Genomic DNA, 26238 nt, shown 5'->3' on the forward strand with positions numbered 1-26238 from the left:
CATAAAAAGAAAATAATAAGCCACCATCAAGAAGAATGATAATTACTGTTCCTGGAGTGCCATTTGTGTGTTGTTCATTTATTAACTCTAACCTTTCCAGGGGGCTTCCCTGGAGGTTCAGTGGTAAAGAATCCACCTGCAATGAAGGAGACGTGGGTTTAATCCCTGGGTTGGGAAGATCCTCTGGAGAAGGAAATGGCAACCCACTCCAGTGTTCTTGCCTGGAGAATCCTATGGACAGAGGAGCCTGATGGGCTACAGTCCACAGGGTCACAAAAGAGTCAGACATGACTGAACGACTCAACAACAAAAACGACAACAACCCTAATATGTGCCTTTTGTTTTTATTTCTGTTTTAAATGTCCATTTTACAGTTAAGAAATCTGGGTTCATTTCAACTTGCAATAGCTTAAGAGCTGTTAGGTAGGTGGGTTGGGATTCAACCCTGAGTTTGTCTAACTTCAAGAATCCTACTTATTCCACTATGCCAGGCTGTATTATTGGCAAGAGAGAAAAAAATTGCAAATATTAAAAACAGCTGCATCCTACTGTATGCTTTCATTTATATGAAATTCTAGAACAGGGAAAACAGGTCTACGGAGACAGAAAGCAGATCACTGGTTGCTTGGCAAGGTAAAGCAGGGGTTAACTGCAGAGACCAAAAGAACTTTTTGGAATGCTGGCGAAAGTTTACATCATGATTATGGCACTCATTACATATGTACTATGTTTGTTAACACTCACTGAACGTACACTTAAAGTAAGTGCATTTTATACCTCAATAAAGTTGATTTTGAGCATTACTTTACTAGTGTGTGAGATGAGTGCAATTGTGCAGTAGTTTGAGCATTCTTTGGCATTGCCTTTCTTTGGGATTGGAATGAAAACTGACCTTTTCCAGTCCTATGGCCACTGCTGAGTTTTCCAAATTTGCTGGCATATCGAGTGCAGCACTTTCATAGCATCATCTTTCAGGATTTGGAATAGCTCAACTAGAATTCCATCACCTCCACTAGCTTTGTTCATAGTGATGCTTCTTAAGGCCCACTTGACTTTGCATTCCAGGATGTCTGGCTCTAGGTGAGTGATCACACCACCATGATTATCTGGGTCGTGAAGATCTTTTTTGTACAGTTCTTCTGTGTATTCTTGCCATCTCTTCTTAATATCTTCTGCTTCTGTTAGGTCCATACCATTTCTGTCCTATATCAAGCTCATCTTTGCATGAAATGTTCCTTTGGTATCTCTGATTTTCTTGAAGAGATCTCTAGTCTTACCCATTCTGTTGTTTTCCTCTATTTCTTTGAATTGATCGCTGAAAAAGGCTTTCTTATCTCTTCTTGCTATTCTTTGGAACTCTGCATTCAGATGCTTATATCTTCCCTTTGCTCCTTTGCTTTTCGCTTCTCTTCTTTTCACAGCTATTTGTAAGGCCTCCCCAGACAAACATTTTGCTTTTTTGCATTTCTTTTCCATGGGGATGGTCTTGATCCCTGTCTCCTGTACAATGTCACGAACCTCATTCCATAGTTCATCAGGCACTCTATCTATCAGATCTAGGCCCTTAAATCTATTTCTCACTTCCACTGTATAATCATAAGGGATTTGATTTAGCTCATACCTGAATGGTCTAGTTCTCCAAGCCAGGCTTCAGAAATATGTGAACCGTGAACTTCCTGATGTTCAAGCTGGTTTTAGAAAAGGCAGAGGAACCAGAGATCAAATTGCCAACATCTGCTGGATCATGGAAAAAGCAAGAGAGTTCCAGAAAAACATCTATTTCTGCTTTATTGACTATGCCAAAGCCTTTGACTGTGTGGATCACAATAAACTGTGGAAAATTCTTCAAGAGATGGGAATACCAGAACACATGATCTGCCTCTTGAGAAATTTGTATGCAGGTCAGGAAGCAACAGTTAGAACTGGACATGGAACAACAGACTGGTTCCAAATAGGAAAAGGAATTCGTCAAGGCTATATATTGTCACCCTGTTTATTTAACTTATATGCAGAGTACATCATGAGAAACGCTGGACTGGAAGAAACACAAGCTGGAATCAAGATTGTTGGGAGAAATATCAATAACCTCACATATGCAGATGACACCACCCTTATGGCAGAAAGTGAAGAGGAACTCAAAAGCCTCTTGTGAAAGTGAAAGTGGAGAGTGAAAAAGTTGGCTTAAAGCTCAACATTCAGAAAACGAAGATCATGGCATCCGGTCCCACCATTTCATGGGAAATAGATGGGGAAACAGTGGAAACAGTGTCAGACTTTATTTTTCTGGGCTCCAAAATCACTGCAGATGGTGACTGCAGCCATGAAATTAAAAGATGCTTACTCCTTGGAAGGAAAGTAATGACCAACCTAGATAGCATATTCAAAAGCAGAGACATTGCTTTGCCAACAAAGGTTCGTCTAGTCAAGGCTATGGTTTTTCCTGTGGTCATGTATGGATGTGAGAGTTGGACTGTGAAGAAAGCTGAGCGCCGAAGAATTGATGCTTTTGAACTGTGGTGTTGGAGAAGACTCTTTAGAGTCCCTTGGACTGCAAGGAGATCCACCAGTCCGTTCTGAAGGAGATCAGCCCTGGGATTTCTTTGGAAGGAATGATGCTAAAGCTGAAGCTCCAGTACTCTGGCCACCTCATGCGAAGAGTTGACTCATTGGAAAAGACTCTGATGCTGGGAGGGATTGGGGGCAGGAGGAGAAGGGGACGACAGAGGATGAGATGGCTGGATGGCATCACTGACTCGATGGACATGAGTCTGAATGAACTCCGGGAGTTGGTGATGGACAGGGAGGCCTGGCATGCTGCGATTCATGGGGTCGCAAAGAGTTGGACAGGACTGAGTGACTGATCTGATCTGAAAGTTGATTTTGTAAAAAAAAAAAACAAAAAAAAAAACCCCAAGTGAATCTAGTATTTGGTACTCGGGACAGAAGCTGGGGCCGCTGGCCTCACCTGTCTTTTCACATGCATGGGATCACTGTTTGCATATGAAAGCTGAGCTCCTTTTTCGTGGCTGTGCTGTGTCCTGCTGCTTAGTGTGAGCTCTTTAGTCTCAGCAAGCGGGGGCTACTCTCTAGTTGCGGTGCGCAGGCTTCCCATCGTGGTGGCTTCCTTGTGAGGTATGGGCTCTAAGGGATAGGCTCAGTAGTTGCGGTGCCCAGGCTCTAGAGCACAGGCTCAGCAGTGGTGGCATGTGGGCTTAGTCGCTCCTCAGCATGCGGGATCTTCCCGACTAGGGGTCAAACTGGTGTCTTATGAATTGGCTGGCGGAGTCTTCACCACTGAGCCACCAGGGAGGCCTGAAACATGAGCTCTTAACATCCATTCCAGCCACCTTCTGTGATACCTTCTGGTATTGCAAAGGCTGAAAAGCTCAAAATTACATTTCTATGACTCCTTCACAGCTAATGTTCAGAGTGTGCGTTAAATATACTCAAAAGAGACTAGGAAGGCAGGAGTGAGTCCAGGGCCACCTGCCTACTCTGTTTGTTTCTGCTACTGAGTAGAGTCATGCAGGCATCGGGTTTTTCTGCAACAGCATCTCAATGTCCAGAGTTCAGCTTCAGGAGTGTTACAAGTTAACAGCTGCAAGGATGACAGTGTCTTCTCAATCCTCAGACTGCAGCTATAGCAACGTGACCAAGAATTCAATAGCTTCCCTGAGAGACTCTTGATTTCACACATTTATGACTGGAAGGGGTGATAGCTCCCCTGGCAAATCATTTTGATGTTTATCTCCTGGTAGTAATTTGCGGTGGTTCAGTTTAGAGGCTATTCCTCATGTTCTCCCGGAGAAGGCAATGGCACCCCATTCCGGTACTCCTGCCTGGAGAATCCCGTGGATGGAGGAGCCTCGTAGGCTGCAGTCCATGGGGTCGCTGAGGGTCGGACACGACTGAGCGACTTCACTTTCACTTTTCACTTTCCTGCATTGGAGAAGGAAATGGCAACCCACTCCAGTGTTCTTGCCTGGAGAATTCCAGGGACGGGGGAGCCTGGTGGGCTGCCGTCTACAGGGTCGCACAGAGTTGGACACAACTGAAGTGACTAGCAGCAGCAGCAGCCTCATGTTTTCTAACAACTTTGCAAGCACCTAATTACCTATATTAAGTCCCTTTCTACTTATAAATTGTTGTGGGAATGATTTCTGTTTTCCTCAAACTACACACTGACACTATCATGAAAGATGGTGTGAGGTTTATTCAGGCAACCCAATAACTTATGTAATTACCAGCATTATCAGATTGATAGCAAGTTTTACTGAGTACTGCTTTTTTGCCAGAATGAATTCAATAAAGCACAGGTTGAGGACAGCTTTATTCTTCTCCCCATTCTACTCAAAACTCCTCAGATTGATCTGTCTGCTCCTCCATGAATGAAATGAGGAAGATCTCCTCACTTTTTAAGCCATTCTTAGATCTTAAAAAGTCCTTCAATTCATTTCAGCCCCCCAAATCACCTCATTTCACTCATTAAAATGTCCAATTCAAGGTTGTTAACATGTAACCCAATGCTCTCATCCAATTTAAAACTTGTTTATGCCCCCAGCTTGAGCTTCCTTTGGCCTGTCATTTTGAGGAAGAGAACACGGTTGACTTCTGCTCCAATTCTCTCTAAAATGTTTCTTCATCTCCCTCCTCCTTTCCATGTCCCCTCCTTTACTAGACTACCCAGGTTCCTCTGGAGTTGAAATGTCATTATGTGACATGTGAGTATGACATTATGAGTATGTCATTACTCGCTCAGTCATGTCTGACTCTTTGACTCCATGGACTGTAGCCCACAAGGCTCCTCTGTCCATGGGATTCTCCAGGCAAGAATAGTGGAGTGGGTTGCCACTTCCTTCTCCAGGGGATCTTCCTGACCCAGGGATCAAACCTGGGTCTCCTGCATTGCAGGCAGATTCTTTACGGCCTCAGCCACCAGGGAAGCTCTGGGAATGTCACTGGGAAGAGGTCCAACTAGTCTCTAGAAGTCTAGATATGACCCGGCACTGGAGCCCTCTGGACTTGGCAGATTCTCAGTGCTAATTCTTTGTACTGACATAGCTCCCTCAGAGAGCCCCCACTGCTGCCTTCCAACATCCAACCAGCTTCCTTCTAGGCTGCCCAGTGAGGAATACTCCTCAGTTTCTACAGCCAGTGGTATACTCTAACTTCTTTTTGCTGAGGTGAAGCTTAGCAGAAAGCCTTCTTGGACAGTCTTTCCAAATGATTCCCACATAGCTCCATCTTGCCAGTCCATGGAACACATGAGAAACTTTCCCTCTTCATTGTTCTATCAGTGGGGGAGCATCTGGGTGCCTGCAGCCATAGCCTTTCACATTTAATTCCCAAAAGTGAAGTAAGTGAAATCAGTCATGTCTGACTCTTTCCGACCCCATGGACTGTAGCCTACCAGGTTCCTCCATCCATGGGATTTTACAGGCAAGAATACTGGAGTGGGTTGCCATTTCCTTCTCCAGGAGATCTTCCTGACCCAGGGATGGAACCCGGGTCTCCCGCATTGTAGGCAGATGCTTTACAGTCTGAGCCACCAGGGAAGTCCAATTCCCAAAGCATGAGTCAAACATTAGTTCCTACTTCGCTCAAGCTCTCTGAAGTCTTCCTATCTTCCTCCTTGAGATGAGAGGAAAATACTCCCCTCCCCTCCTACATGAGAAGCAGGAGAGTAGCTCTTTAAAAAATAATTTTTCTCTTTCTGACCTTATCAACTACGACTTCTCTGTCAGTATAGATGGGTGATTCCCCACGTCAGTGCTCACAGTCTCAAACTCTCAGACTTTCTCTAGCCTTGCATAGGTGGCTCAGCAAGTCAGTTTAGAATGTGGAGGTATTTTGCAATTTTTTGATTTTGGTTTAGCAAGTCATGAATTTTTGGTCTTCATGGCCAAAACTGAAGCAAGATATTCTTTAATTATCACAGAAATCCTCTTATAAGGTAATGATTAAAGCTTCTGTTTTAGAAACAAAAAAACAGAGGATCAAATGGCAGAAAATGGAATTCCAGCACAAATAGGTATGACTGTAAGGGCTTTGTGGTTAGCCATTGTCATTATGTTTGACGCTGTAAACACTGAACTATGTTCCCCCAGGACCACGGTTGGATGGCATCACCAACACAATGGACATGAGTTTGAGCAAACTCTGGGAGCTGGTGATGGACAGGGAAGCCTGGCAAGCTGCAGTCCATGGGGTCACGAAGAAGAATACAGAGTGGGTTGTAATTCATTTCTCCAGGGGATCTTCCTCATCCGGGGTGGAACTTGTCCTAGCCACCAGGGAAGCCCAGGGAAGGAAGTTGTTGCAGTGTGATTTGTCAAGATAAAGTCATATTAGACTAGGGTAGGCCTCTATTCCAATATGATTGCTGTCCTTGTAAAAAGCGGGAAATCTGAGCACAGAAAGGCACAAGGGGAGAAAGTCATGAAAGACAAGAGTTAAGCTGTCACAAGCAAAGGAACTACCAGAAGCTAGGAGAGAGGTCTAGAACAGATTCTTCTCTAGCACCCGAAGAGGGAGCATGGCCCTGCTGCCACTTTGATACTGGGCTGTGAGCCTTCAAGCTAGGGGACAATAAATCTATTTTTCAAGCCATTCAGTTTGTGGCACTTTGTTACGCAAGCCCTAGAAAACTAATACTGAGAAGGCAATGGCACCCCACTCCAGTACTTTTGCCTAGAAAATCCTATGGACGGAGGAGCCTGGTAGGCTGCAGTCCACGGGGTCGCTAGAGTCGGACACAACTGAGCGACTTCACTTTCACTTCTCACTTTCCTGCATTGGAGAAGGAAATGGCAACCCACTCCAGTGTTCTTGCCTGGAGAATCCCAGGGACGGGGAAGCCTGGTGGGCTGCCGTCTATGGGTCGCACAGAGTCGGACATGACTGAAGTGACTTAGCAGCAGCAGCAGCAGCAGAAAACTAATAAAACAGCTATGTGACAGCCATGGAAATATGACTGAAATTCCAGTTGAAATAAGTCCTGGGAGAAAACACCTGAGCAGCTAAGAGAAGGAAAGGTATTGGAGCAGCAGAGTGGGGCCTGCTATTTTTCTGTGCTGGATGACAGAAAATTATGTTGATCATTAGGAACCTTTGGATGGGCTGCTAAGTAGAAAGCTCCTAAATTAATCTCACTTTCCTAATAGAGAAGGACTACTAAATTTACCTTAAAAAACTTTTAACCAAACAAATCTCCAACCAGAATTTTATATAACTGTTTCTGGAAAAGTTTAAGGAAATTTGGAAGGGGGCCAAATAGGAAGTAGTACCTGTATCTGAATGTAGAGAACTAGGAATGAATGAAAAGGCAGTGCATTATAAGCTTACATTGAATAGTTAATGTTCTTGCTGGCTTTGAGAAGTATTGAGATACTAGGACACTTTAACAAAATTCACTTATATATACATGGGGCCTTCAGATAAACAAACAATTATAAAGATTTTCAAATTGTAATTCATGCAGAAAGTGGGGACATATTTGCATGTTCCACACAAGACCCACACAAACACACTATCATTTTAGAGATTTTAGGTATTGAGCTTTGATTTCCAACAAAAATTGGCTCAAGTAGCATAGATATGCAATTAGATATTAATAAAAATACCTCAAAAATCTCAGTGGCTTATCACAATAAATGTTTGTTTTTCATTCATATCCCAGTCCAATGTGCATCAGATGGCCCTCCTGCAGCTTGTAGCTATGCCATCTGGAATGCTTGGCCTCCACTGAGGGGAGGTGGGTGATAGAGAGGGTACCCTGGCTCTTAATTGCCTCAGTCCAGAAGACACACACACCAACTTTGCTCATGGGTCACTGGCCAGAACAAATCACATGGCCCGGAGGCTGGCTAATGTAGGAGAACACCTGGAATACTGGGGGGGGATACTCTTTGTCTCTGCCACAAAACTACACAGGGAATGAGGGTGTAAATTACACTAACTCCCAATGTTTGTTAGCTGATAAATCCAATGAGAATCTGATCTCATTAATATTAACAAGCAGGCACTCCAATGCCTTCCTATCTATATGCAAATCATTATAGCCTGGCTTGATTGCTAAAATTAGTAATGCTCAAAGGCTCCCCATTAATCTGGTAGTTCCCAGAGGAGTACCTCATGTGTGACCCCTCTCCACTGAACTAAATCGCTCCACATATAAAACTAAAAAGGAAGTAAGAGCTCTCAGGGGCAGCCTAGTGAGAGAAGAAAGCAGTTAGCAGTCCAGAACCTGGAAAAAAAGTAAAAAGACTGAGGAGAGGGTCTCAACACAGAGAGGGAGGCCCAGCCAGATGGAAGCTGACAGGAGCCCTGGAGAAAATGGTGGCTAGTGATTTATCCCCCGGATCAGGACAATGATCGCTAATATCCAAGTTTCGGTCATTCTCATGACTGAATTCTTTCCTGAGCTGTAGTCCTGGCTACAGCTCAAAGGCTACAGCCTTGTTGCTGTTCAGTCACTCAGTCGTATTTGACTCTCTGCAACCCCCTGGACTGCAGCACTCCAGGCTCCCGTCCTCCACTATCTCCTGGAGTTTGCTCAAATTCATGTCCGTTGAGTCAGTGATGTTATTTAACCACTTCATCCTCTGCCACTACAACCTAAATGATACTACAAGTCTGCTACCCTAGAGAAAGGGACAGGCCTTGGGAATTAACGAGGGCTGGAATAACTATGGAGACCCTGATCCCACATTTTCTAGAGCAAACTCACTAAATATAAGTGAACTTAACATTTTACAAAAACTCACACCTCAGATCATATGTCCCAATTATTTTATTTAAAAAAAAACAAAAACTGTATTCTGTGAAGCAATTATCCTTCAATAAAACATAAATTTTTTAAAATAAAATTAAAAAAAAATAATGTCACTGTGGAATATCAGTCCCATAGAAAAATAGAAAAGAAAGAACTTTTCTGGGGGAAAGCCCCATGGAGAGCAGCTGACAGCACAGATTTGAAAGCAGGTACAGAAAGTAGGTAAGTCAGTATAAAAACTGACTTACAAAAAGCTTTGACAGCTTCTTGCCAACAATGCTTAACAGAGAAAAAAAAAATCTTTCTATATTTTCACTATATTGTATTTGCATCAGTAAATCCTAGAGGAACACCAAAGAAGCTGGAAAAAAAAAAAAAAAAAGCTACCGGGGCCAGAAAAAAGGGGAAACAGGCAGGCAAAGTCGAGGTAGGAGTGAGAATTTTCACTATGTACCTTCTATACTGTTTGATTTTTAAACCATCTGAATGTTATCTATTGAAGACTGTAAAAGCAATTAGGAGAAAAAGAGAAGTCTTCCAACTGCCACAGCCTTGTGCACAAGCTGCTTTGGGAAAACAAAAGAACTGAGGCAGCATTCTTGGGTGAGGCAGTGTAGAAAGTGGGCAGGAGCCACAGAAGAACGTGGACAGCGGCCGCTGTCAGCACAAGCGGGGAAGGGGGACAAGGGGGCCCGGGAGCTGCTGACTCAACTCCCCTTTCCCTAAAGCTCCAGGGTTATTCGTAGGGAGAAGATGTTGGGCTTTCATGTAATGTGGAATGGGAGCTGGACACTTGGAAAAATTTGGACCCAAGAGGAAACGGTGGCTCTAGAAGAATGGGAGGACTTGGGGACATCCAGGTGGCAGACACTTGGATTATACCAGCATGACATTCAAGGCCCTTGACAATGTGACCTGATCCTTTCTGGGTCTCGCTTCTCTCCTGTACTGGGGTACTCCTCTCCTTAAGGACCAGTCCTCACTAAATGTAGCAATAGGTAACTAAAGCACCCACAAGGCACCTTGACTCCCCAGAAGCAAGGGCACTGAGGTTCCAGCCTACAGTGGGTTTGGGGGATAATAGTTCTTACCTTTAATCAGGTAATCATGGTAATAATAAAGCAGGTAATTTGGCTGATGCTCACATTCCCTTGTGGCTCAGCTGGTAAATAATCTACCTGCAATGTGGGAGACCTGGGTTCGTTCCCTGGGTTGGGAAGATCCCCTGGAGAAGGGAAAGGCTACCCACTCCAGTATTCTGGCCTGGAGAATTCCATGGACTGTATAGTCCATGGGGTAGCAAAGAGTCGGACACAACTGAGTGACTTTCACTTTCATTTTCAGTCTGGTTGATAAAAACTGACTTACAAACAGCAAGATGTTACTAATACTCTACTAGGAAAGTATACAGTTTCTGTGAGGACACAAGTGAGGAGTGATCAGCTGTACCCACGGAAGACCAGGAAATGAGGCTTCATGGTCAAGGTAGAGCTTGAGTCAAGTCCTGGAAGCGAATGGACAAGCCAGGAGGTGGGGAGACAAGGAGGACACTCCTGGTAAAGTGATCTGTGCACAGGCTCAGAGGGATGACACAAGATGGGATTTGAACTGTGTGCTGTGCAAGTGACTCCACATGGTTAAAAAGTTAAAGAAAGGCGGTGTTGAGAATTGCAGCCAGAGAAGCAAAAGAAGCAAAAGACTGTGTGCCGCAGTCTTTATCCTGGACACCAGGGTGTTAATAAGGGTGAACCAGAGACCCTGCAGATATTTGCTAACAGTAGTGAGGACTGATTTGGTCTACTGGAGGGATGTGAGACTGGAAGTTGGTGAGATGAATTAGACCATTGCCAAAGAGAGAAGAAAGCTGGAGAAACCTGAAATGAGGCATTCACATTATACCTTACCATTCTGCTGTGATGGCGTTACCTGTGAGGCCCCGAGCAAGTTTCTTCACATCTCTGAAATTTCCATCAGCCAAATTACCTGCTTTATTATTACCATGATTACTTGATTAAAGGTAAAACTATTTATCCCCCAAATCCACTATAGGCTGGAACCTCAGTGCCCTTGCTTCTGGGGAGTCAAGGTACATTGTGGGTGCTTTAGTTACCTATTGCTACATGATGATAAACTATCCCAAAACAGAATGGCTTAAAACAGCAATCATGAATCTGGGAGTTGTCTGGGTGGTTCTCCTGGTGGTCTCACTGGGGCTCCCTCGTGCGGCTGCATCAGCTGGTGGCAAGGCTGTCCTAGGAGGTGGAAGGTGGTAGCTTTATCCTCCCATCTGGGGTCTTGGCAGGGCTGATCGGAATGCTGGGACTTAAATTTCTCCACATGGACTCTCACTATTCCATTATCTAATCCAAGCTTTGAATGTGGTGGCCGACTTCCAAGGCAGTGAAAATGGAAGCTCAGGACCTCATAAGTTCCAAGGATTTATTGCTATGAAACAAACTATCCCAAAACATCTCAACCATTTATTTGACTGATTCGCTTATGATTGTGCAATCTGGGCCCTTTAACTCTGCTCCACATGGTACTGGTTGGGGCAGCTCAACAACAGCTACAGGACTCAGGGTGGAGGTTTGGCTCACGGGACCGACACCCCAGCTGGGGTGACTGAATGGCAGGAGACTGATGGGGTTTCTTTCTCTCCACTCCCTCTCTCATCATTCAGTAATCTAGTCTCGGTTTCTTTACACGGAAGCCAGATCCCAAGAGGGCAGAAAAGGCTCTGCAAAGTCTTTTAAGGTCTAAGCCTGTAAGTCATGTCACAACATTGTCAGCACATTCTACTGGTCAAAGCATGTCACGAGGCCAGTCTAAACTCAAGGTGAAAGAAGCAGACACAGCCTCTGGATGGAAGGATTGGAAAAGCTGAACTGTAAAACGGCATGTGAAAGGGGAAGAGTTAGCTGTCTATCTGGAAGTGACCTACCTCAGTGGGAAAGCACTAGTTTGGGAGATGTACACATGGGGCTACAGATTCTGATTCCACCACTCCTTAACTAATGCCTCTCAAATTTAGTGAACTGATATTTAGCCCAATGTCTGGACTGTCTTTCTAAGTACCCACCCCACCACTCCCACCCTTTGAGCGCAGTTGTTTAGGATCCACCACTAGATCTGAACCCCCTAATAGAAAGATTCTGTGGTAACCATCGCTCTATAGAGAATTTAGCATGATGCCTGGCATTAGTAGCAGAGGAAAGGACTCAGGAAGTATGTAATTCAAGTGTGTTGAATTAGTAATAATAAATAAATAAATAATGAGCAGCAACATTAGCTATTTACCATATACCAGGGACTGTTCTAAACACTCTAGATGTACTGATGGTTCATTTAGGTCTTTCAGCTCTATGTTATTCCCCACTTGCAGATTAGGAATCTGGGGCACAAAAGGCTAAAGAGTTTGCTCAAGATTATGCAGCTAGTATGAGCTGGCCTAGGCTTGGAGTCACGTAATCTGGCTCCAGAGCCTTGCTCTGAAACACCAAGTTTTGCTGCCTTTGTGAGAGTGCAAAATGCAGTGAAGACAGGATTGAAAACTGAATAAACAACAAACTTGAAAAGGTATAATATCCCAGACAGCAATCATACAGAAGCATCACAGTATGCTGGTAGAGCTTCTATGCTTCTATATGATTGACAGATTTTATTTTCTTGGACTAGAAAATCACTGTGGATGGTGACTGTAGCCATGAAATTAAGACACTTGCTCCTTGGAAGAAAGGCTATAACAAATCCAGACAAGATTATTAAAAAGCAGAGACATCACTTTGCCAACAAAGGTCCGTATAGTCAAAGCTATGGTTTTTCCAGTAGTCATGTATGGATGTGAGAATTGAACCATAAAGAACACTGAGAGCCAAAGAATTGATGCTTTTGAACTGTAGTGCTGGAGAAGACTCTTGAGAGTCTCTTGGACTGCAAGGAGTTCAAACCAGTCAACCCTAAAGGAAATCAACCCTGAATATTCATTGGAAGGACTGATGCTAAAGCTGAAGCTCCAATACTTTGGCTACCTGATGTGAAGAGCTGACTCACTGGAAAAGACCCTGATGCTACAAAAGACTTTAGGGCAGGAGGAGAAGGGAGCAACAGAGGATGAGATGGTTGGATGGTACTGTTGCAGAAACCGGTACTTGAGAAACCAAGCACCACACTCAGAGAGTTGGAGAACTCAGGTTTATTACATCGGCGGGCCCAGAGAACTTAACACTCCAAGCTCTGAGCCCAAAAGAAGGGATTACAGAGTTTTTATAAACAGACTATAGTAGGCAACACTAGCTGTTAATAGGCTGGTTTAAACTAAGGGGTTTCGCACACTCAGGAACAGCAGTCAAGATGAGGAAGGAGAGGCCTGACCTTTACACAGACAGGCATGATTGAGCAGGTTTGCAGGGGCAGGGAAGTTGCAAAGAGCAGGACAAGGGTAAATGAGATAAGCTCCAGTTCCTAGTATTGTAAGTCCCCACTTTCTGGGACTACATGACCTACGTGATCCAGACTTTGCAGGGAGCAAGCTGAGTTACAGAAGCAGAAGGAACAGGAGGTTATATAAAATTTTAACTTTTCCTCTTCAGTATCACCAACTCAATGGACATGAAATTGAGCACACTGCAGGAGATAGTGAAGGATAGGGAAGGCTGGTGTGCTGCACTCCATGGAGTCACAAAGCGTTGGAGACAACTGAGTGACTGAACAACAACAACAAAAAGTATAGAGTCTTGAGTCAGATAGACACTGACTGATTTAAAGTTCGGCTCCTCCAAGTAATACTCTACCACTTTCAGTGGGATACTCTCCAAGTCTCAGTTTTCTTATCTGAAAAATAAATCTAAGAATATTACCTATTTTACAGGATGGTGGTGAGGCTTGAAAAGAGATAGGGCAAGTACAGTCCTCATCTCAGTGTTTGTGTATCATGAAGTGAAAGTCACTCAGTCATGTCTGACTTTTTGCGACTGTATAGTCCATGGAATTCTCCAGGCCAGAATACTGGAGTGGGTAGCCGTTCCCTTCTCCAGGGGACCTTCCCAACCCAGGGACTGAACCCAGGTCTCATAAATTGCAGGAGGATCATGAAGGTCCAGTGAATATTCAGCATTAAGCAAAAGATAAGGAAGAGGGAAATGGAACAGTAAGGCAATACTTAAAAAAATTAGGGAGGCTACAGGTATACTTTGATAAAATTCCACCCCTCCCAAAGTATTTTTTCTTTGTTTAACTTTTTATTGACACAAAAATCCTAGGAAGTCAAAAGAGGAAAAGTAATTAAAATTCATCATTAGAAAGTCAAAGGACTTCCATGGTCCAGTGGTTGACTCCATACTCCCAATGCAGGGGGCCCAGGTTCGATTCCTGGTCAGGGAACTACATCCCACACGCAGCAACTAAGAGTTTGCATACCGCAACTAAAGATCCTCTATGTAACAATGAAGATCAAAGATCCCGCATGGCTCAACTAAGACCCGGAACTGCTAAGTCGCTTCACTCATGTCCGACTCTGTGTGACCCCATAGAGGGCAGCCCACCAGGCTCCCCTGTCCCTGGGATTCTCCAGGCAAGAACACTGGAGTGGGCCGCCATTTCCTTCTCCAATGCCTGAAAGTGAAAAGTGAAAGTGAAGGAGCTCAGTCGTGTCTGACTCTTAGCGACCCCATGGACTGCAGCCCACCAGGCTCCTCCGTCCATGGGATTTTGCAGGCAAGAGTACTGGAGTGGGGTGCCATTGCCTTCTCCAAGACCCAGCACAGCCAAATAAAATTTTTTTTTTTTTCAAAAAGTCAAAAGAAATTTAAGCATTAAAAATATTATTTGAGTTTAAAAATGTCATTCTTTCATCAGGAATGCTGTATTGATCTTTTGAAAGAGGTGCGTGCTAAGTTGCTTTAGTCAGGTCCGATTCTTTATGACCCTATGGATCATAGCTTGTCAGGTTCCTTTGTCTATGGGACTTGCCAGGCAAGAATACTGGAATGAGTTGCCATGCCCTCCTCCAGGGGATCTTCCCTAGCCAAGGATCGAACCCACATCTCTTACGTCTCCTGCACTGGCAGGTGTGTTAGGGTTCTTTACCACTAGCACCACCCGGGAAGCCCCTGGAAGAGGTAGATTATATCAAAAAAGTTTTTAAGGGGCAACTACAAGAAAAAAAAAAGTTTAGGCAAAATAGTAAAGCATTCTACATCTCAAGAGTCAAGAGGGCTATTCAAAGAGCAAAACACCGAAAATGACTGGTCTATAAGAAAGGAAAAGAAAGAAAACCACAGCATACTAAAAAGGTTAACATCCGTTTTTAAATTGAGATTTAGGGACACCGTAAAGAAAATCAGTACATAAGCACCAAGTGATGAAATGTTTGAAACCTGTTAACTCAGGTTTTCTTAAAAGTTCATGCTAGCTAAGTTGAATAAACCTGTGATTGATGTCTGATGAAAGAAGATACCACCGTGCTCCCTGGGGTTTTCTACATAATTTTTTTTTTTTTTTGCCGGTGTGGGGGGCGCACATCAATGAATCCTTTACTAGAAAATTAGCAAACAACGTCTGTACAAATAGAAAATGATGCATCTTAACTTTTATTGGCAAAGACGACAGTGGAGAGGATGCTCCTAGAATTCTGCTCCGTCCCTCCTTCGCCCATCCTTCCTCCCCTCCTTGAGGCCGGGCGGGGGGAAGAAGAATCTGAGTGACAGCAGGGCAGTAGGCAGGAGGTGACCGGAGGCTTCTGAGGCTGCGGCCTCCTTGTTTCTATCGCACAGAGACGCAGCCAAAAGAGGGTTTGTTTTCCATGTAGAAATCAGAGTGTTTTGTTCCTTCATACCATAAATACAAATTGAAGTAGATTATAAAACTGCACAAATCTTTCACAAAAGGACTTTCATAAAAGAACCGGCTCTACAAGGTTCTACAAGACTAGAGATGCCACAAGGTAGATAGTGCTCTTTTACTTCACACGTTTACTGTGCAGCTCTGCAGGTTATAAACAATGCAGCAGTATAAGCATTTTTTGGAAAAGCAGCAGAAAAACACAGTATTTTAGGTATAAAGGCCCAAGAAAGTTTAGAAAGAGGAGAAAAAATAATATACAAAGCTACTTGACTTTCATTGACTAAAACATTGGGGTTGACTCATTCAATCACTCTTTCAGCATATATTTGTGAAATATGTAGTATGTGCCAGGCACTGTTCTAGACACTGGGGAGAGAGAAATAAACAAGATAAAGTTCCTGTTCTCTTGGGCTTTTCATTGTAATGTAGCAAAACAAACAATAAACAGAAGATACATAAAAAGTGTTTGAGTTCTACGAAGAAAGAAAATTCAGCATAAAGAAAGGGAGAGAGAGATTATGAATCTCTTTAGGTTTTATCCTCCCGCTTTAAAGGTCTACCCCCAGACCAAGAACCTGGCTTATAGTAAGTACTCAATAAATCTTTTTTAAAAAATATTTATTGATAATTTTTCTGTGCTGGGTTTTTGTTACTGCATGCGGGCCTTCTCTAGCTGTGGTGTGTGGGCTCCTCGTTGCGGCGGCTTCTCTTGTGGCATGTGAGCTCTAGGGCACACAGACTGCAGTAGTTGGGGCTTGCGGGCTCGGCAGTTGTGGCACTTGGGCCCGACGGCATGAGGAATTCCCCTGAACCAGGGATCAAACACGTGTCCCCTGCACTGGCAGGCGGACTCCCAACCACTGGACCACCGGGAAAGTCCTCAACATACCTTTGTTGAAGGACCTCCAGAGCTGTCGGTGGTTCCTGGTGAGCACAAATCCCCAGGGTGTTTGCTAGTGAGCATTCTAGAGTGTGACAGGTCACAGGGATCAGAGCAACTGAAGAAATTTCAAAGGAGGCATAAAACTTCTAGGGCCCTTCTCATGTGGTTCCTGCCTGATGAAGCCACCCCTCTGCCCCCAAGAGTGACCCCAGGAACACAGGGAAGGCAGGCCTCCTTATCTGGCCACCACATGGGGTGTGAAACAATACTCTCTCACAAAAGGTGTTCTCAATGTGTACTTCCTGGGCCCCAACTAATCCCCAGGACACCCCACCCACACTCCTTTAGGCCCTTGGGCACAAAAGATCTCCTACTTCTCTGAAAGCAGAATTACATTACCTTTGAGTAAGAGCCCAGAACTTCGAAAAGCCAGTTTATCTTCCCTGCAGGGTAAAAGGGCTGGAACTTAGAAACCCTGAAGGACAAAGACTTTCTTGATGCTCCCTCAACACTGAGTGTGCTGTTTGTGTACGAATACCTAGCATTCTACCACTCCTCACCTGCTCACCCGCCCCTCCTTTCTTCAGTGGGCCATCACCTCGCTGATCCTGTTGCTTGAACACTGGCAGAAATTGAAACGCTGCTGGAACTCAAAATAATATAACTGAATCAGGGCTTTTACGGAAACAAAAATGAGACAAGGCCAAGGCCCTAAAGAAGATGGTGTTTAATCAATTATAAATTATATAGCTATGCCATTTGCATTTTGTCACCCTGCTTATCTAACTTAGAGTACATCATGAGAAACGCTGGGCTGGAGGAAGCACAAGCTGCAATCAAGATTGCCAGGAGAAATATCAATAACTTCAGATATGCAGATGACACCACCCTTATGGCAGAAAGTGAAGAGGAACTAAACAGCCTCTTGATGAAAGTGAAAGAGGAAAGTGAAAAAGTTGGTTTAAAACTCAACATTCAGAAAACTAAGATCATGGCATCCGGTCCCATCACTTCATGGCAAATAGATGGGGAAACAGTGGAAACAGTGGCTGACTTTATTTTTCTGGCTCCAAAATCACTGCAGATGGTGACTGCAACCATGAAATTAAAAGAGGCTTACTCCTTGGAAGGAAAGTTATGAACAACTTAGATAGCATATTAAAAAGCAGAGACATTACTTTGTCAACAAAGGTCTGTCTAGTCAAGGCTATGGTTTTTCTAGTGGTCATGTATGGATGTGAGAGTTGGACTGTGAAGAAAGCTGAGCGCCAAAGAATTGATGCTTTTGAACTGTGGTGTTGGAGAAGACTCTTGAGAGTCCCTTGGACTGCAAGGAGATACAACCAGTCCATCCTAAAGGAGATCAGTCTCTGGGTGTTCATTGGAAGGACTGATGTTGAAGCTGAAACTCCAATACTTTGGCCACCTGATGCAAAGAGCTGACTGATTTGAAAAGACCCTGATGCTGGGAAAGATTGAGCGCAGGAGGAGAAGGGGACAACAGAAGATGAGATGGTTGGATGGCATCACCAACTCAATGGACATGGGTTTGGGTGGACTCCAGGAGTTGGTGATGGACAGGAAGGCCTGGCGTGCTGCAGTTCATGGGTCGCAAAGAGTCGGACATGACTGAGCAACTGAACTGAACTGTTGCCATTTAGTTTTAGAAAAGAAAAATGAAAGTGAAGTCGTTCAGTTGTGTCTGACTCTTTGGGACCCCATGGACTGTAGCCTACCAGGCTCCTCTGTCCATGGAATTTTCCAGGCAAGAGTACTGGAGAGGGTTGCCATTTCCTTCTCCAGGGGATCTTCCTGACCCAGGGATCGAACCCGGGTCTCCCTCACTGCAGCCAGATGCTTTACCATCTGAGCCACCAGGGAGAAGGGAATAGCTACCCACTCCAGTATTCTTGCCTGGAGAAGAGCCTGGTGGGCTATGGGGTTGCAGAGTTGGACATGAATAAGCAGCACACACGTATGCATACTAAATGCCATAGGAGTGTATATACCTAGATGGAGGCTTATAGCCACAAATCTATACACTGATTTTTTTAAATTTTCATGTCAGTTGAAGGGTACAACATCAATGGGATTTTTACTAATTAAAGAATCAATCATTTCTATTTTTAAAAATAGATACTATTATTAAAATGCTCATTGCACTAAAATATATTTTTAGTGATGGTTCTGAGAGAAGCTTGGAGACAGAAGTACCACATTTATAATAAAGAGCAAAATGAGCTGACTGAAGTGTTAAAATCTGCAAAGGTGACATGTGGCTGACCAAGAAACAAGAGCATTTCCATGTTCAAGAACCAATACAACTTGATTAAAGGTAATCAAATGAGCTAATGCTTATGTTAAGTAATAAGTCAGAAAATGACTCAAGGTTGAGTGCATAGAAAAAAATGGTTCCAAGAAAAGTAACTGCCCAAGGAGAAATAAAAAAACGGGATAACAGGGGCTTATCTACATAATAGCGATATAGTACTAGTTAGAAAAATATCATCTCTGCTATTCAAATACAGAAGTAAAACAAATTTGATACTACTGTTACACATATCTCTGGAAGGAAAGATGTAAGTCTAAACTCATGCAAATTTAAATATACATAATATAGATGGAAACTAACATTTGAGGGTTTTTTAATACCAGGCATATTCATTATCCTATTTCACCTCCCTCAAAACACAATGAGATGGACATTAACTAATCCATTTTACATGTACTGAAATTATCTCACAGACAGGTTTTGTAATGGACCCAAATTATAAAACTAGCAAGTATTGGCAATGGAATTCAAATCCAGGTCTGCCCAATTTCAAAACCCTTATTTATTACACTTCATGTCCCAGTTCTTTCATGAGCCCAATTAAACAGGCCCTGGCATGTGAGACTCAAGCAAGGACTCTAGGAGCCTGGGGTGGAATGGAAGAGCACTGCTCTTTGGGCTGTGGAGTCAAGAGCCCAAGATATCAAACAACAACAATAATAGTGATAATTATACACTAGACTCTGAGACAGAATGAAGAGTCAAGAAGAAAGTGCAAAAATTTATCAAAAAGATGCCAACCAGTGTTACCAAGAGATCCTGGTCTCTTTGGACACTCTTCCTGTCAAAAACCGCCAGAAAAGGAGGGGGGAGGGGTTTAACACCCAGAGGAGTGATATGGGATGGAAGGAAAATGTATACCATACTCAGTGAGTGTGTGTTGGTGTGTGTGTGTGTGTGTGTGTGTGTATGACTTCCTCTCCAGTATAAAAACACTCCTTTTGGTATGGCAATATTAAAAACTAGTCAGATGTTCTATGATGGTACTCATCACATGTTTTGACCCCTAAAAGTTACACTAACAACAATACAGCTAATATTTACAAAGGGATGGACAGATGCCAATACCGGCACTACAGTGATGTTTACGCATTATCTCACGATGTTCTCACAACCATCCTATGATTTAGCTACTCTTTTTTTTTTTAATCTTAGGATAATTGCTTTACAATATTGTGTTGGTTTCTGCCACATATCAACATGAATCAGCAACAGGTTTACATATGTCTTCTCCTTCTTGAACCTCCCTCACACCCACCCCCTTAGGTCGCCACACAGCACCAGGCTGAGCTCCGGGAGTTGCACAGCAGCTTCCCCCTGGCCATCTATTTTACACATGGTAAAGTACATGTTTCAGGGATACTCCCTCAATTTGCCCACCCTCTCCATCCCCCATCTGTGTCCACAAGCCTGTTCTGTATTTCTGGTTTCTAGGGCAGCCCTGCAATTAGGCTCATCAGTGCCATTTTCTAGATTCCATAGATACGCATTATATATGATATTTGTGTTTCCCTTTTTGACTTTGACTGAGGTACTCTTCGTTTTTCACATTTCATGAGAAAACTGAGATTTACAGAGTGAAATAACCTTCTTAAATGACTCAGTGGCTACTGACAGAGCTGGGAATTCAATCCAAGCAGTCTACTATTCAGACACTTACTGCTATTGGTAAAATTTTAAGTTATTAGTATCAACTATCTAAAACTAATCCATTTGTACTTGTTCAATAACTGGACACATAATACACATTAAAATTCACACTAGGCACTTCCCTAGCAGTCCAGTGGTTAAGACTCTGCACTTCCAATACCAGGGGCTCAGGTTCAATCCCTAGTCAAGGAACTAAGGAACACATGCCACAAGGCCAAAAAAAAAAAAAAAAAAAAGAAAGAAAAGAATTGCTGGATATTTAAAATATATTTTAAAAATATTCAAACTAAATATTTTTGGCCTCTATCTCTCTATCACAAAATCAAGAAAGTTATTTCCTCCTCAAGGGGTTTACTTAGGATTGGGGATATATTTAACATAACAAAACAGGAAAATCTGCTCTGTCAGCAGAAGCTCTTCTAGCCACGATCTTATCTGTTTTTGCGTCACATACGCAACACCTGTCTCTGCCCCTCTGCTACATGGTGCCTCCTGTCACCGTATCTCTTAGGCATGGCTATGGATGTGGCCCCCTAGCTCTGTTGAGAGGGTGCCAACAATACAGTACGGAGATGCCAAAATCGGATGTGGCCCCGGGGAAGAGACAGGCCAAACATACTTGCCTCCAATTTACTCACCATAGCCACTTTTTCCCTCAGCACGCAGCGGTTCTCCCCCACTCTCATTTACTCTCTTTTTCCCCACCCAATGAAAACCCCATCTGATGATACTACCTTCAGGTTTCTGGAAGTACCAAGGAGCTATCACTAATCAGTTTGGCAAGTTTAAGATTTACATCAATCAAATATAAAGGGAGAATAAATTAGAGACAGACAAAAGTTAAACTATTTATTGTTTGTGCTCTGACTTTTGTGACCCCATGGACTACAGCCCACCACGGAATTTTCCAGGCAAGGATGCTGGAGTTGGTTGCTATTTCCTTCTCCAGGGGATCTTTCTGACCCAGGGACTGTCTCCTGCATTGCAGGCGAATACACTATCACTGCGCCACCTGGGAAGCTCTATTTATGTTAAATGACTTGAAATTATCCAATGCTCAAGAAAGTAAAATGGAAGGTAAAGATGAGGCTTTGAGTGAATTTTCCCCATTTTTCTATAATAAATTGTTGTACATTTTTAAAGTTAATGAAAAACAATTGTGGCCCAGTTTTCATGTTTCCCTAACTGTCCTAAGCTGTATGTATGAATATTTGATTTTATCTTTCCTTTAAAAGAGACTTTGATCTTTGTGCCTGAATGTCCAAAGGGTTTTTCTTTACTGTCCAATCTTACCAGAATATTGGTATTGACAACTCTGGGTTCATTTTCTAAGGTTAATGGTGTGCTCTTTCAATGTAGATGTTCATTTTTTATAATTTTAAGAAAATCTTGCCCTATGGAATTTTGTATGTTTTGTTCCATTGCTTTCATTTTCCTCCTGCAATATAAATGGGACTTATGTTGGATCTTCTTTTCCTGTCTTCTGTATTCTTTTTTCTATTGAATCTCTTTTCTTTCTTTTTAATTTCTGAGTTTCCTAATTCTATTGTACTACATGCTGTTCTTTTGTAGTTTTTATTGTTTTCTTGAGTTCTTTTAGATAATTGTTATATTATTTAGTTTTTAGCTGCTTTTTGATTGTATATTTTTCTGAAATGCATTATTTAGTCCATTTTTTAAAAATTAGTATATTTGTTGTTCAACAATATTCTTTTCTGTTGTTCATGTATAAATAATTTGAGTATGCTGTGCTTTTAGAAAATGGTTCCCTTGTAGGGGATTGAGAGATACCAAGGTACCTTTCCTACTTTTACTGCTTGAGAGCTCTCTCTTCTATTGTTATCACAAAGAAATAGAAAGATAGACAGATACACAAATATATATTCAAATAGCCTCTCTGTGTAGTTATTCCCGTTTTCTGAGATCTGCCTTCTGTGGAGTCCTACATCTCCCCACTATATGTGATCCTTTTCTCTCCCTTTGCCCTCAGAGTTCCTGTCCTGATCAATTTGAATCCTTCTCACAGCAGCATTTTCCTTAGGAAAGGAGTTTCATTAGATATTTCTGTCTTCAGCATTTCAGTCACCTCAGTATCTTCTGATCTCTTCACAGTCCCTCAGTGTGGAGCTGTGTTCCTTTTATTCCACTCATGCATAACTGGAGTCTGGAACCTTCTCCTTTCACTGCATTTCAGTCACCTCAGTATCTTCTGATCTCTTCACAGTCCCTCAGAGTGGAGCTGTGCTCCTTTTATTCCACTCGTGCATAACTGGAGTCTGGAACCTTCTCCTTTCACTGCATTTCAGTCTCCTTAGTATCTTCTGATCTCTCCCTCAGTGTAGAGCTGTGCTCCTTTTATTCCACTCATGCATAACTGAAGTCTGGAACCTTCTCCTTTCACTGCATTTCAGTCACCTCAGTATCTTCTGATCACCTCAGTATCTTCTGATCTCCTCAGTGTAGAGCTGTGCTCCTTTTATTCCACTCATCCATTACTGGAGTCTGGAGCCTGCTCCTTTTCACTGCTATTCTCACAACATTCACTTGCTGAAAATCCTATTCATGGAGGGACTCTCTCTTTTTGAGGACCTGTTGGCAACTGCTGTATTGCAGCGTTTATAGAACCATTAAAACTCTTTCTCCTGTACTAGCTCTGCACAGCTACTAAACCTAGGCATGTTCTGCATTGATCCTGCTTCATTTGTGGTTTGGGTAAGACAACACTCGCTGGTGTTCTGAGGTTAGTGTGGATGTTTTTGGTTGGTCTTCTGGAGGATACTGTGAATATAATTTTTCTTTTGCTATTCTAATTATTTAGTATGTTTTTAGGAAGAGATTACAAAAATTAAAAAGCTTTACCATCGTGATTTTGCCCTGACCTAAAGTCAAGATGGGCTTATTTTTAAATCAAGGAAACAGTTACTGATTCTGCATCATTCTGTTATCTTGACTGGCTTCTAAGAATATAGTTACTTCCAATGGAGTTTCTGTTCAACTTAGCTGAATATTTATTAGCTTCACTAAAGATATTCCTTCGAAGTATAATCAGCCTCTATCTCAGAGTTGCCTGACTCTAATATTGCTTTCCTTTTCCTCACCAACTCTCTTCAAACTATAGCTTCCTTCATTAGCTAGCCTCAGGTAGAATATGTACATATATGTTCTGAACAATTTCTTCAATCAAAGAGATTCTTTTTCCTTTAAAATTAGACTTCATTTGAGAACTTCCTTATGCTAAAATTACTGTATTTTCCTCCTAGGCATGTTTCAAATTGTTCTTTATATTGCAGTAGCTTCAGTCAGAATGCTTTCTTTAATGTTCAGAGGACTCACTAAATTGAAAATGGCTTCCTCAAGTTAATATTGCATGAACTTTGCAGTACATTCCTTCCAAATGAAAACTGGCATATTCAAGCCTGTTACCCTCACACTGCTGGAAATGACATATTTCTCTGATGAACAGAGGAAAATTACTACATTTCTCTGCGATTTTGTAGATTCTTCTCTGTTCTTAAGAACTTATTAGAATGCCCCCTTCCTTTTCTCTAAAGAAATGAAATTAAATGGGGTTGAGGGGTGGCAGTGGGGAGAGTGGTCTCTAGTCTCTAGGAATCTACCGCAGGGCTCTGTACTTAACCTCCTTCAGTTTAATCCGGTCAACATTCAACCTTTCACGAGTACCTCCTGTGTGCTACATTTTGTGTTAAGTAGAAAAGATAAGAAATTATCCTCCAAGGGGGCACTGGAGTTAGATGCGGGTTAGAATCTGCACCTCTTGTTCACTAGCAGGTGACCTGAATTAGCTGTTTGATCCCACTGAGTTCAATTTCCATATCTGAGTGTAATGAGTCCCACACGATATAGCTGTCGTAAAAATTTACACATACATAAATACATACACAAATGTATACATATGTATATATTTGTATATTTATAGACATATACATGTATATATACAATTCTTAAAACAGCTATAATAATGTTGGAAATAGGTATGTATGTAGTAGGCAGTACTCAATAAATGTTTCTTCCTTTTGGACAATGTTACAATGCACTTGTAATTTGAAAATGTTTCTTCCCCCTTTACCTCTGCAAACACAAAATGAATTAAAATGGACTATGTTTTAAGATACTCCTCCTATCTCAAATTGTGTGATATTTGTAAAATGTATTGAGACAACCAGCAGGGTTCTAGGTATGAGGTCATAAACTCCTAAGGGGTTCAGAGAGTTTTTGCACCTTGTGAAATTGCATGCAAATTGGGTATATTTGTAAATTACACATTCTTGAAGGGAGGCAATTCATTGCTATCACCAGATTTTTAATGGGATTGAGAAACAAAAGTCAAGAATCATGAGGGTGGTTATAAAAATCATGGCTGGGATTCATAACAGACTGTATATTTTTGGAAGTCACACACAGTCTACAGTTTTGTATAAAAAAATTTCCTTTTTTATAAAGCTTTGCACAGAGCCAGAAAGAGTTCAGAATGTAAACTTTAAAAAAAAAAAAAAAGATCCTAATAGTGACAATGTTTTCTCTACTAGGAGTGGGAGGTATAAAAATTGGGGCTGAAAAATAAGAGGCAGCCCAAGTACTGAGAGCAGTAAAAGACCAGAAAGCAAAGAAAAAGAAGAAGAGAAAAACTAAAAATTCATCCCCCCCACCCCAAACAGAGGAGAAGGAGCTGGGGAGGAGGAAAGATTTATAGACTGGAAGAGAAACAGCAATGCAAAGAAGAGAGAGAAAGGAAGTGGTCTGTTCATTGGACTTTCCTCCCCCAATAATCTCTTCAAGGCGAATGCTCCTTAGACAGCCAGTAGAAAAAGACGTTTCACAGACTGAATGAAGGGGCATGAAGTTCTAATTTTAGCTTGATTTGATCATGATGCCTTTGCCAAGCCATTGTTTTACCACCTGCATTTTCTTTATCCGCAACATCTAGATGATTAATGTTATTAATAGTAAGCCAGAAGAAGTCCCCTATCTCTGTGTGAGCTGTATTTCAAGAATTCATTTTAAGGTGATCCAACTCAAATATGGATGCATTTTCCTAAAGAAACAGTGTTAAAGCAGTATCACAACCGTTCATATAAACACACAACATATAATGGATGAAAAAGGGAACAAGCCTTTCAGTCAGCTGGGAGCTTGGTAGGCTGGAGCACAGCTCTTTTTTCATTTCCTTTCTCATACTCCAGGGAGCTCTGTACTCACTCGTGTTAATAAATTGGGGGATATGTCTGCACTTCAAAGATAAAACCCAGCAACACCATAAAAGGCCATTTGTACATGAGAAACAAAATGAGTTAAATTTCCTCACCTTTATTCCATCCTTCAGCTCTTTCCTGCCTGACATGTGTGTGCTTCTTGCCACTAGGCCCACTCCACATTTTACAGTGGTGGTGTTTAATTGCTAAGTTGTGTCTGACACTTTTGAGACCCCATGGACGTTAGTCCACCAGGCTCCTCTGTCCACAGGATTTCCCAGACAAGAATACTGGAGTGGGTTACCATCTCCTTCTCCAGGGGATCTTCCCAACACAGGGATCAAACCCATGTGTCCTGCGTTGGCAAGTGGACTCTTGACCACTGAGCCACTCCACCGTTTATATTGAGTACAAATCTCAGTCTCTTCACAGAATGGAGTTCTGGTTCTTCTGAACTCTAGAAGTTTCTTTCTATTCTGTGTTTGTATACCATCCTCAATTCCCATCGAGATCTCTCAGGCTTCAACTATAAAGTGCTATCTGCTCACCA

The 26238-nt window shown here is 42.4% G+C and overlaps 1 long non-coding RNA gene across 5 annotated transcripts in view; it reads right to left on the minus strand.

Annotated features, from left to right (window-relative positions):
- The window catches only part of LOC129658930 (uncharacterized), a 64092-nt gene that overhangs the window by 22815 nt on the left and 15039 nt on the right, over positions 1 to 26238 (minus strand). Inside the window, exons 3-4 of one of the 5 annotated variants that reach the window (XR_008717593.1) lie at positions 16896 to 16939; positions 16245 to 16578 (exon numbers count right to left, since the gene is read on the minus strand). The exons of 2 other annotated variants lie outside the window; for them this stretch is intronic. This is a non-coding gene — a long non-coding RNA (uncharacterized LOC129658930). Of the gene's footprint in view, positions 1 to 10709; positions 10732 to 16244; positions 16579 to 16895; positions 16940 to 17086; positions 17140 to 26238 lie in introns of those variants that run through there. 2 more of the 5 variants (XR_008717597.1, XR_008717598.1) reach the window with 2 other exon arrangements.

Source organism: Bubalus kerabau, chromosome 8 (assembly GCF_029407905.1).
Source record: "Bubalus kerabau isolate K-KA32 ecotype Philippines breed swamp buffalo chromosome 8, PCC_UOA_SB_1v2, whole genome shotgun sequence".
Classification (NCBI taxonomy): Eukaryota; Metazoa; Chordata; class Mammalia; order Artiodactyla; family Bovidae; genus Bubalus; species Bubalus kerabau.